Raw genomic sequence first — 11,916 nt, 5'->3', positions numbered from 1 at the left:
GGGCTGCGCGGCTCCCCGCGGGCGGCCGCGGAACAAGGGCTCCTCTGTGCGCAGCGGCACGGGGAGCCGCGAGGGCGGCCCTTGCGCGCCTAACCCTTCCCGTACGGTTTTGCTGCGCGGCGCTGGGGATAACGCTGCTGTTTACCCTTTTCAAAGCCACGAGTGTATTTGCTAAGCGGGGACCTCCGCTTAATGCAATTAACTCGGTTGCTCGGATTTGGCCCTCTCGAAAAGCCAGTCTCTCGGCGGAGCACCCCCACCCCCGGCATGAGGACAGCAAAGCCTTGCCGTAGTGGCTTAGTCCTTCCCATCGGTGACTCCGAGATGCTTGGAGATTGTCGTGAGAGAAGGGGGCGTGCAAATGACACGGTTGCAGCGTTCTGGCAAATATGAAGAAATAATAAATTGAGGTTTTGATATGACATTAAAATACCGTGGCAATTTAATCCAATTAAAATGAGCTGCTCCACTGAACTAAATAATGTCACTAGCTTCAGTTAACTTTTGAAGTTGTCTAGTTTTTGTATAAATTAGCCCAGTCACAGACTTCATGAAATCTGGCTCATCATTAATGATTTCTAAGGATACAATTGCAAAATACTTTTCTGAAGGACTAATTAAAATGGGTTATGTAAAACACTGTCTCCAGATTCTGCTAAGTATAGCTACACTGTAGAATCACCCATTTGCTAATAAGGTACGATATATTTTAATTTTATGGAAATGTTATTATGAAGTTCTCTGATGGTGTAGAAACTCTTAAATTGCCACAGTAATTAGTTAAGTATTAAGTTTTGTATTTTTTTTGCCTTAGGACAAACATGCTCATGCAGCATGAGCCATAAGGCAAGTTGTCGGGGTGCACTGTTGCGGCATGGTTTATGGAGTAAGGGGGAGAGAGCGAGGCAGAGAGCCAGGCTGCCTGGCTCTGACGCAGCACCCTCACGGCTGGAGGAAGTTGTGGAAAGACTGGAAAAGTAGAAGGAGGTTAATTTTCATGTTTTTTTTTTCTGTTTTTTTTTCCTTTCTCTTTCTTTTATTTCACTGGGCCTGACTACAGCTGCATGGTCTCTCAAAATAGGATTTTGTAGACCTGGCTTTGGGAGAAGATATATGCCAAATGTGTAGCCTCTGCAGAATGCTGTCCTTGTAATAAAAGGAATTTTATATAGATGCTTAAAAAAAACCTGCTAGTTCCTCAGAGCACTGTCAAATGGTATCATCTCTGAATTTCCCCGTTTGTTTGGTTTTGCTATTTATTTTTATTTAGGCAAGACAAAAATCTCTCCTTTCTGAAGATATAGGAGTCCAAGGGGTTGCTTTTTGAGGAGGAGAGGAAATAAGGAGATTGTTTCCTAAAGCAGTGTTTGCTGTCACTGTGTTTGCTTGATGTTAGTAACAAACCCTGCTGTCCAGTGGGACAAGTGGACTGAGTCGATATCAGAACCATGTTAAAGATGTCCTGGAACTGAAACCCACCACTGAACCTGGGGTCAGTTTTTGTGTGTAGGGCACACATTGGTGTGTCCTGAAGTGGGCTGGGCAGCCGCAGATTGCCTTGTGCACGTTCTTCACGCTTGCAGCCATCGGGGGCTGGCATTGGGCTATTGAAGGGAGAAGATGAGCTGGTCACGTCTATGCCAAAGTGCACATGGTGGTAAGCGTTGCCCTCTTCAAAACTGGTGGATTGCAGCCAGGGCTTGCTGGTTGAGTTGCTGCAGTGTGTGGTGTGATGTCAGATTGAAGTGGGATATAGTAATCCCCATCAGGCCTGGAAGAATGTTGTGGGCTCACCCAGGCTTGGATGGACGAAAGAAATGTGCTTTTAAGGTACAACGATGGTTTTCTGGGTTCCTTTTAGGGGAGGGAAAGAGTGGCATAAAACTACTGGAAAGAAAGGCTCTGTAGGTGAAAGGTCTGATGGGTCTTTTAAAAAGTTCGGTCCAGTCCTGCTGATAGCAGAGTCAGCTCTTGCTGATTTTAATAGTAGCAGAGTTTGTTTCCAGTATCTGAGTTGTACTTGTCAGTTCCCATTTTGCAGATGTTAAAATACCTTTCTATTTCTTCTGGTTTCAAAGAAATTAATAGTTTCCTGTGGTTTTTGTGATTGGGTAATCCACTAGCCAGGCTGGTGCAGGTGTGGATGAAACTTTGATGGCTAGTAGGTTCTTCTGCCTACTGCATCAGAATACTGTTCTCACAAAGAGATGACTAATAGCTGCTCTTGATAATTGCTGGACTTTGCTTCATGCCACCCCAGCCATGCGTGTGTTTGGGTTTTATGTTTTCAGCAGAACACAGCACTGGAGCGGCTAGAGTGTCAACATCAGCTGAGTGGTCCTTCTGTTTTCCCTGTTAGCATCTGAGACTGATTTGTTGACACAAATACAGTTGTTAAAGGATGATGCTAGGGCAATACTTGCTATTGTTTTGAGAAATATTTAATCTTTTGGAAACATGATGCCTTAATTTTTCTGCATTTGTTTCTAATAGCTATGTTGCTTTTGCATTTTGGAAAATTAGTTTTGTGTTGGAGAGGAGRAAAGTTTCTTTCTGAAATATGCAGCTAGACTTTGGAGATAGTTATCAGAGGAGAAGAAGTGCTGAAGAGATAAGTAGAATTTCAGGTTTATGTGCCTTAAGTGTCTCTCTTAAGCATGGTAAATCTGCATTGCCAAGTAAGTTCCAAAAAAAGATAGGAAACTTATTTCATCTTAATTTATTCCTGCCTTTCCTCAGCTTGCATGAACTTTCTCYTCTCATTGTAAACTTTAAATAAATAGCTGTCCGTGCCTTTTGTGGCTTGGCAGCATCTGGAACTGGGCAGCATCCTCTAACGTGGCTGATGCCCTTTGCTCTAGTGAAGCATCAGGGTGCAACCATCCAGCAGCTCCTTGCAGTCTCATACACTGGAAATTCGCATAAGCCCTGGCTTCTGCCTCCACTCTTGGCGATTATGACTGCAGCACTGAACGGAACTTGCTGCAGGAACTCTCCCCTTATCTGGATGTTCTCAGGAACCTCCTTCTGGGAATAGGTTTCTCTCCCAGGTTAGCTTATCTTTTGAAAATTAAACAACAGATGATTCTTGATGTGAGATCAAACACTTAAAGAACTTTCTCTTTTTAATATCTTAGCCCTGAGGTCTGCATTGAATTTGACTTAATATTCAGGCCTAAAGTGTAAAGATGTGTTCTCTACATTTTTTTTTCTAGATCCTTATCAAGGAGTAGATGAGAGCTTAGTCTTCAAGGACATTTCAGGACAGATTTCTTGGAGTTTGAATCTGATATACAGATTGTGCTTCTTGGGCAGATGATACCTCTGTGGTAGGTTTGATGTAATTGCTGCAGCTGATGGGTTAAAGATGGTGGACTTCAGAGAATTAGCCAAAAGTTGTCTACCTTGGGTTTGTTTGAAGTTTTGGGGGATGTAAGCCTCTGTGGTCATAATCTTAAGTGTAATCTCGGGATGACCAGATCAAGGGCTAATTTTTGGCTAGAAGAGGTGCAAGTTATAAAAAGCCCAACTATGATTTAATCCTTCCAGAGAGGATGAGGGGGATGTTTCTGCTGTTCTTGATGAAGGATGCAGCATTTCAGTGGGAAATCCTGAGCTCCTAGTGGAGCCCCTCAGGGCCGCAGCAGAAACCCCCAAGAAGCAGCCAGTCTTACGGAGAGCTTTCTGTTTGCCGTGCTCTTCATGGCTAGTTGTCCTTGTCAAGCAGAGGCATATGGATGGCATTTATTAATTTATGTTATCTCACCAAATTGACTTTTGCCATTCATGAGTTTAAACATTTTCCTTATGGCAAAGAATTACAGGCTTTAGTAAGACCCAGAGTCTGAACAAAGGAGTCTTGTCTGGTTAAGGAGAAGTACTTTTTGTCATCTTATTAGATTTGACTATTTTTTTTTACCAAAAAATGTTGTGTTTGTGAATGGGAAGCTTATTCTAGGCCCTGTGTAAGACCTTAATTGAATCTAAGTCATAAAGATGCCTTCTGTGTCCCTGCAGTTAAGAGAAGATGCACAAGTAATGAGCAAGCGATTTGGTGTAGATTCAACTTGCTTTACTTTCTATGCTGCTGCAAACATGAGAATTACTTTAGGCTGTTCTGTGAACAGACTGCTTGGTTCTCTTTAGTTCATGCTTACAAGAAAATAATAAACTGTTATCTATAATCTAGAATCTTTTCAGGAGTGGTAACTTATTCACAGGTTACACGGCACTGTTCAGTGATTTAGGAACAAGATTTCTCTTGCTCATATTGAAGGATAATTTGCAATCTCTTGAGTAAAGACTGCGTTAGTGTTTGACCCTATAATTCTTGACAATTCTTTCTGTGTATGTTGTTTTCTTGATTAGCTCAGCCCTGAGGGATACTATCAAAAGAATACTAGATAGTTAGGCAGAAATACAAAATGCATGTAATTCTCAAAAGCATTGGAAAACTGATTGCAGTAGAAGGAAAAAATAGCATGAAACAACCATTCACGACAAATACTTTTGCGCTTAACAAATTATTTTTGTCTAAGTCTCAAGGAGGGGGTTCATTTGAAATGAAATAATGACTAATAACGCAGTGATGAATCTGCAGAAGTTGGCCCTGTCTATAGACAGGCTATTACTGTGTCACATAAGCCATGCTTAACTAAAGCGTGTGCTGGACTTCTAATTTGGTCACTATTTTTTTTAGTTTATATATAAACAACTTCCTCAAATCTCCCATCAGAGCTAAATTGTTTTGTTCCAAAGGTGAATGGATTTGGGAAAGTTCACATAAAAACCTGTTTGACTATGTTTGAGTTGTGAGCATGAAGATAAATACATACTTTGTACCCTTATTAAAGGTAAGGAGACAAAGGGACTTGCAGAAGGTCAAACAGCCTGTGATATACCCAGGAGCAGAATCAAAATGTTCAGATATATTCCGGTTGCTAATCACAATGCTAGTGTTGTCTGTATTTAAATATTATGTTGTCAGACCTGTGTTGCTTCTTCTTGATTAACCATAATGAAGTGTAATTTTCTCTAGAGGCGCTTCCACATTAATGGAGCCTGCTTGTCACCTTTCAGATCAATGTGAAGTGGCCCATCCTTATTTTTTGAATGGTATTTCGGAAGCATGAAGCTAATGGTCTGACAGAGCTGTGGGAAACAGTGCTGCTAAAGTAATACAGTCTGGGAGCTGGAGTACTTCTTAGAGAGCAGTTGGATGTGTGACTGGTCTGGCCTGAAGACTAAGGATGTTCTGAGAGAAGAAAATATTTCATGTTCTTGCTGCCATGTGAGCTAATAACCTTGCTAGGTCTTTCATCTCTCCTGCTTTCCCCAAAGTCCTCTTCAGTGTATCTGTTTGTGTCCTCCTGTTAGATATACAAGCACAAGTGAGCCTTCCTCTTGCTCTGGGCTGAGCTGCATGAATTCCAGCTATGCCCAATAGTTACTGGTGAAAGTGCCTGAACATCTGGCAGGGCAGAGCACCTGAGGGTCACAGCTGGTTGCTGTTTGCCATGTGCTTGGTCTCTTTTGACTTGAAAAGCTGAGGCATGTCCCGTTTTCAGACTGAGATCTACAGAGAAAGACTAAAAATGAGTTTGAAGATATGAGAGTTTGGGTGCTGATGTCTCTTATATGGCCTCAGAGAGGAGAGCTATCCCGAAGACAGATATTTCCTTTTCTTGATTAATTACTCCCACTTGTTCTGGATGTGGAGATTCTGAATCAGTGCATCATTTAAACTTATTAGCAGGTGAAAACCTCCACAAAATCTTTTTTTAAAGTGATTTGAAAAGGCTGTACAACTCCACATTCAATATGCAGTCACAGAGATTTGGCATATATACTGTTTTTATTATTTAAAATGAAAATCTGCAAGGGAAACAAAGGGTAAGATGAAGCCAGCTCAAATTAATGGAAATGCACTATTGTTGGGGCATGCAAAATTTAAGTTTCCATTGCGTATAAATTTTTGACATTGCATAAGTAAAAATAGGTATGGCTTAGCSGTATAAATATAATAATGTATTATTCCTGAAGCAAAGATGCGCATAAAATAAAGTTGCTGAGAAAAATGATTCTGAGTTTTTGATTAAAAAGACACTGCAGAACATCTGATTGCTATCCTGGCTGTTGGACTGCATCTGCTTCCAGATGGGAATGCTCAGTACTTGCACATGCCACTGGTGGCAGTGCAGTTATTGCGCTTTTCTGTGCAGGAGGGGGGAGGGACATCCACGAGTAGAGCACGTGAAATTGGTTATATTAATAAGTTGCTTGCATAAGTCTCATTGTAAGAAGGTGAGAAGTTCTCAAGAACTGCTATAGCAGCATATAATGTTAGAAGATTAGTACTGTAGGATTATTAGTGATTTAAGCATGTGTAGCGTGTGGTACTTGTAAATCTCTTYCTTCATGGTAGAACAAGAAAGATAACCAGTATTAGAGATAAATGTGAAAAGTTACAGAAGTGCCATATACAGCTTCTAGTTTCTTGTCTTTGGGATTATTTATAATTTTTCAGTCACGTTCTCTTGGATTGCTTCCTGTCTGTGAAGGCTATCTTTTTTGACTGTAACATATAACGTGGTTTGAGGTGGAACTTCTTGGAGTATGTTTGAAATTAAGTGTCTATGGAGGCTGTATTCCAGAGCTTCTTAGCTCTCTGAGATGTTGCAATTCTAACCTGAAAAGTCTTTGAAAACTTCCTCACTGTGTGTATGTGTGTGCRCGCACRCTTGCACGTGTGTGATTATATATAGATCTTTGTTTTACATTTTTTTTATTTTATATCTACTTTTTGTTTGTTAGTATGTATCCTTTCCTTAATGAAGGGCAAGATRTCTTTCAAGTGTTAGGAAAAGAAATGCCCTGCAGAATATTAAATAGTTAAATAAACAGAACAAAATTGCTCTCAGAATTGTCTGTCATTGTAGTTCTCTTGGCCTGGAATTAGAATGGGAAGAGCATCTTCTCTGACCTAATTTACCAAGAAAGAAGCCTAAAACAGAAGGTGGTCTGTATAAGTATTTTCTTCCTCTTGTTTCTTTACTTTTGATTTAGTATAGCAGTTTTGTAACTACTTTCCTTGTAAATATGATCCTCCATATTTTCCACGGGTTCTTTTGATTTTTATATTATATATATATTTTTTCCTTGCTCTCTCTGCAGTGCAGCCTTCCCTTTGCCATCAGAGTGCTGGTAATGGGATGGGCTCTGTGTTCAGCACTGTGAAACGTGAATGAGTTGGAGAGAGTCTTTTCTGAATGGAAAAGCTGGGAATAGTGGCAGGAGGGTGAACGCAGAGGTCTGAACTGACCTGCCCTGGATAGGGACCGAACAGCCTTGGTCTGAATATACTCTTGAATCTGTTGAAATTGCCTACACGTATTGCAGCTCTCGTTGATTGCATTTGTCAGCCTTGCCTCTTTTTTCTCCCTTCTGACCAAAAACTTCTGCTGGAGCCCACCGTCTGCTGCGTGAAAACATGGCAGAGATCTCCAGAAGCTTGCAAAGACTTTAGGACTGAGCAGGAGGGGGYTGAGGAAGCTGTGTTAGGCCATAGATTGGTTTCTTCTCTTCTGGCGGCAGCTGGAGTGCTTCCTGTGGGACAGCATGGAGCATGTGTTGGAGGGAAGGCAGAATGCGTGGGTGCCGAAGAAGAGACAAATCTGAAACCTTCCTATGAAAAGATGTGTTGATATCACTTAGCAGCCTTATCTCCAACCTGTTGCATAATGCTTGGAAGCCTCCCTGCAGGGTTTGATGATGAGGAAGATGGGTACAGCGGGTACCAGTTGAAACCAAATGTGACAGCGTGCATGTCATTGCTCCTCAGGGTGTCTGTGTCCGGGGCTTAGGCTCTGGAATAGCCTTCTGCTGGGTGGGAGGGGAGCAGTGAGCCCATGAAACCATGCTGCRGCTTGCAGAAATGAGGGAAATGCTGAGCTACTAATCGTGCAGGAGCATCAGGTCTAAAATAGTTTGAGACAGTACTCTTTATAGCATTGCTGCACTGAAAATGTCATTTCTTGTATGCTTTCTAACTGTAGGGCATTAGAAAGGGGAAATGACCTTTCTTGCTTTTTGCTCCTATTCTTACTGTGATTCAAAACCTTAAAATCTTCTGTTGTGGGGTTTTGTGACTTCTCTAATGCAGCTTTCCTGACTGCCGGTCTCCTATTTAACCAGCACTTTGTGACCTATTTTCTTGATGCAGGCCTCTCCTAGTGGATAGCTGTAATTGGTCTTCTGGCTGGTGGCATAAACTGTTACTGTACACCAAAAGCCAAATATACTTAATAGTGATTTAGCTTCTCAATATGTTATTTGAGAACCTGGAATCTCTTCTATGAGTTAAAGAAGTCTGCTGGGTTTGTGGACCTATGTAGTAGGCCTGCTGTAGTCGTGCCACTATTATTGTATTTATTTTTTTTCTGAGCTTCTCTATCAGCACAATAAAAATTCATTTGGGGCTGTGACTTTTTTTTTTTTTTTTTTTTTTTTTTTTAAAGCGATTACTACTTTCGGATTAAAATGCTGTACTGCTATAATGTACAGCTAGGAGTCTGTGTGATGCTTCTTTACCAGGCTACTTGTTGCTGTTTCACATAAAATCTGAGCGCTTAAATTTATAAGGGTACTTGGCTCTGGGAACCTCAGGAAGACTGAGGGGAATAATTATTCTGGTAAATACAGCCAGTCTTGTCAGGAATGGGTGGTATCCCTCTTTATGAAGATTGTGGCTGTAAAGAAGTCAGAGCTGGCACAGTTACTATAGTAGCTCACATGAAACATATTTGTGATCAGAGATGAAGGTGTCCTGGGAAAGGATTAGCAAGGATATTTCTTTGGATTTCTCTGTGGCTTTCTGGAGATGCACAGGAAAAGCCAACTCTCTCTATACTCCCTCTCTCTCTTTTTATTTAATTTAGCTAATGTAATTGGAGAACCTCCTTAAAACGTTCTCCGACAGGTAGATGTAACATCTGTATGGTTAGTTGTGTCGCCTGATGGGAGGGAAGTTGAAAGCAAACCAAGGAACGATAGGAAACCAGGGATCCATGTTTCTGTGCATSTTCGCAACCCTCCGCCCGAGCCGGGCTTGCTAGAGTGAACTCCCCTGCGAATGTTAAGAACTGACAAAAGGAAAAGCTGAACTTGTACAGACCACTTGGGTTCTGGATGCCTTGGTTTTCTTTACCACCGGGTCTGTTACACAGGTAAGCTCCACGCAGGGTGCGCTTGGCTGCAAGGTTACTGCTTGGCTAGTGTAGCCCCCACTTCAGGCTTTGAAGCTTTCGGTTTTGGGCGTTGGGCATCGTTGATGTTTTRCAGACTGACTCATAAATGACACTTTACAAAACCAGCGCCTGGCCGTGGGCAGCAGCAGGGCGCGCTGTATTGCCGGTTCCTTGAGGTGGCTGGGGCGAGCAGTACGGCTGGGTTAGGAGGGTGTATRGTTAGCTGCTGTATGTACCTGGGGACAGCTCTTTGGCCTTCGCYCTCCTGCTGTGGCACTGCTGCTCCCTGACCCTGTGGTCCCAGGCTGTGCATGAGCACCGGAGGGCAGAGACAGGTTTGCATCTGAATCTCTAGCTTGGCACTTTCCAATTTCGCATCATCCATTACTGTGGTGTTAATGCCATCTAGCTATACTAGCTAGATTTGGGGAGCGTTTGGTAAAGAGATGGTGGGTAGAGAAATGTTTTTTYAACTTATGTGGACTTAGGTGCTTGTCATGTCTGAAATGCGTGACCAGTGCTTATAAAGGATGTTTTTTGGAAGTGCTCTTAACCCTGTGGTGTACATCAAGGACTAGAAAATGTAGGCTATTTATAATTATCCACAGGTGGAGAGGGAGGCAGCAATACACTGTTAGTAGTAATTATCAGTAGTGTGTAAGTTCATCTCTTAAGCTGTTAGCTCTAATGCACTAAAAAGTATTTGATCTGAAGTCTGGCACAGCCTTCAAATGAAAGTGTTCAAAGGAGTCCTGACCTAATTTTGCTGAGAAAGTGTGCAAGCCTGCCTTATTCTGCTAATTTTTTGCAGCAGGTTTCAGCGATAAAGTCTTCGTACCCCACACGTGCATATAGTTTATTGCAGAGCGTTTGAATAAAAGCAGCCGTTACAGGCCAGGTGGTAAATATAGCACACAGCTTAACAGAAATGACCTTCAACGAAGCGGAGGCGGTCCCGTTACTGCACTGTGCAGTTGTCACTTAGCTTGCTTTAAGACYTCTCTGCTGGCTCTTTCTGTGAATAGTTGCAAAGCCTGAAGTGCAGTGCTAGCTATGTGTCTAAGAGAAAAGACTTCCTGCTTACGCTGGACTCTTGTTCCAGTGAACATCTCAAAAATGCAAAGTAACTTAAAAGTTTGTTTTCTTTTCCACGGAGGTTAATCATTAAATTGTAAGACATGGTCCACGGAGCTACGCACCTTTTTCTGTTAAAGCATATGGCATAAACGCTGTAACTTTTCCTTTGGATAAATCAAAGCAGATGTAATGCAAATATGTCTTAATGAGTTTTTGTCTTTGGAAGAAAAATGGAGGAAGTCCATTTTCCAACAGTTACACAAGATGCCACACTGCAGTGATGGCCACCGCATGAGTGTTCCTTGTTACTTTCTGTGTGAGCATACGCTGTTTTATCATAAGACAAAAGCAAGCAAAGCAACCTGAACTAAAGGCTTTTAAATTCTATCTACCCAGTCGCTTGTACGTTTTTCTCATGCTATCATCATGGTAGTATTGTTGCAAAACTACTGGTTTCCTACCAGAAATGTAGCTTTTAGTTCGGTGTGTTTTTTGGCTTGTGCTGCTGGTAATTCTGAGCAATACTGCACACTACACAGTAACTAGAGTACAATTAATTGTAATTAGTATCTTAAATTCTTCATTTGCTCTTTTTCTGTACAGTCCCTTGTGCTTCCAGTCTCCTTTGATGGCATTTTCTTTTTCCTCTCCCTGCTGTTTTTGTGCTGTCAAGCAAGCCAGGTAACTGTTAGTATTGGCAATGCTCTTCACGCTCATGTTGTGAGTACAAGATCCAAGAGCAGAAGAAAAGGTACATGACCTGTTTTGGTCTTTTGCCAACCATCAGGAATCTCTCTCTGCTTGCTCAGCTCACAGTGGTTTTAGGTAATAAAAAGGGGGAGCAGCAAGGAGAGGGTTGGGAACGGCATGATTGAAGTACTGGCAAAGTTCTTTGAGAAGAGGCAATTCTGAACTGCTGGCAAACCTGGCCTGATCGTAATTGAGGGAAAAAYGCAGAGGTGACTGGTCTAATGTACTGGGATGGAAAAGACCTGCTGTATTGGAGATACCAGTTCCACCTTTTCCTTGTCAGCTGTGTCTGTTTTGACAGCCGTGGAGCACGTGAATCAAGTGTTTAAGCAGATGTGGATAATTTGAGCACCGTATCCCTCATCCCTTTTGCTCTCTGGAAAGTGCGTGTAGSCAAGCTTTGCATCTTGGCATTTGTCTTTGCTCTCCAGACTTTCTTGGAACCCTCTTTATTCCTGTCCTGGTATTGGGAAAGGATGGGAAGGACAGATGCAAAATTTTGATGAAGCTGATGCTCTTCCTGCGGCTTATGGTATTGCATCAAAACTTACTTTTGTACAAATCAGCGTTTGACTGTTTAAGTGATTAGTAGCTGTGCTCGCTCAAATACAGGGAGTGCATGCAAAAGTTAGGATTAATCTGAGAAATATCAGGTTACAGAGGACACTTTAATCAAGGTGACAGCTGCTTTCCTTATATTCTGTTGAAACAAAATATTCCAAACCGTTGGACAAAACCTCACCAAATATATTGACCTCGGTGCTTTTATTCTTTCCACAAGTTGGTGAAATACTTAGTCCTGTTTGCTAATGAAATACTGGAGTAGTAACCTTTTTCCATGGAT

At 41.9% G+C, this 11,916-nt stretch overlaps 1 protein-coding gene across 1 annotated transcript in view; it reads left to right on the top strand.

The window, feature by feature from the left end:
- Positions 1–11,916, top strand: part of SDC2 (syndecan 2) — a 64,462-nt gene that overhangs the window by 930 nt on the left and 51,616 nt on the right. The window lies entirely within an intron of this gene.

The sequence above is a fragment of the Rhea americana genome, unplaced genomic scaffold (genome assembly GCF_003343005.1).
Source record: "Rhea americana isolate MKP2758 unplaced genomic scaffold, rheAme1 scaffold_0, whole genome shotgun sequence".
NCBI lineage: Eukaryota > Metazoa > Chordata > Aves > Rheiformes > Rheidae > Rhea > Rhea americana.
This window is presented reverse-complemented; position numbering and strand designations above follow the sequence as displayed.